Source organism: Ornithorhynchus anatinus, chromosome 5, assembly GCF_004115215.2.
Source record: "Ornithorhynchus anatinus isolate Pmale09 chromosome 5, mOrnAna1.pri.v4, whole genome shotgun sequence".
Taxonomy (NCBI): Eukaryota; Metazoa; Chordata; class Mammalia; order Monotremata; family Ornithorhynchidae; genus Ornithorhynchus; species Ornithorhynchus anatinus.
In genome coordinates this window covers 52,846,736-52,847,491 of record NC_041732.1, presented here as the reverse complement: position 1 = coordinate 52,847,491, position 756 = coordinate 52,846,736, and the positions used below count along the sequence as shown (strand labels likewise).

Here is a 756-nt window from a genome sequence, read left to right as displayed (position 1 = left end):
AGGTAAAATAATCTGGTTGGACACAGCCCCTGTCCTACAGGGGGCCTTCAGTCTTAATCTCCATTTTACTGTTGAGTTAGCTGAGGCACAGGGAAGTTAAGTGATTTGCTTAAGGTCGAACAGCAGAAAAGTGGGAGAGTCAGGATTAGAAGTCAGACACTCTGAATCCCAGGCCCATGCTCCTTTTATTATGCCACATTGTTCTCGATGTGAGTTTACTCTCCTATAATTGCGAGGGGTAACCTTCAAAAGTCTCGGCCAGACTAGAACATGGGGTCAGCTCTATTTTCACGTGAATACACCAGAAGTAAAAGATTCTTGCCCCTCTCAGGGTCACACCTGGAGACTTTCCAGTACTCTACCAGTCTCGGCTACCGGAGGGAGAGTCAGGCAGAGGTCTACCCATTTCATTCCTAGCTTGGGCAGTGGCTACCGAGTGGAAGGCCATCTGCTACAAGTCAAAACTCACCCATGCTGGACAGCAGCAGTGGCACGGGAGAGAGTCGAGGGCGGAGACTCGAGTTTAATGCGGGGAAGGAGGCGATGGTAAACCTCTTCCATATTTTTACCAAGAAAACTCTATGGATACACTACCAGAAAGATCACAGATGGAGACCAGGGCGTTCTGGGAGAGATGCCTCCGCGGTGTCGCTATGGGTCGGAAACCACCTGACGGTATAAGACGAGACAAAAGATTCTTGCACTTTCCTAGGAGGAGAACAACAAAGTAGGATTTCATCAAATTCAAACAAGGGA

The 756-nt window shown here is 48.5% G+C and overlaps 1 non-coding gene across 1 annotated transcript; it reads left to right on the top strand.

The window, feature by feature from the left end:
• The first annotated feature begins 321 nt into the window (after positions 1-321).
• Positions 322-459, top strand: LOC114812590. The gene has a single exon (XR_003760241.1). It is a non-coding gene; the product is annotated as a small nucleolar RNA SNORA7 (small nucleolar RNA).
• The last annotated feature ends 297 nt before the right edge of the window (positions 460-756 follow it).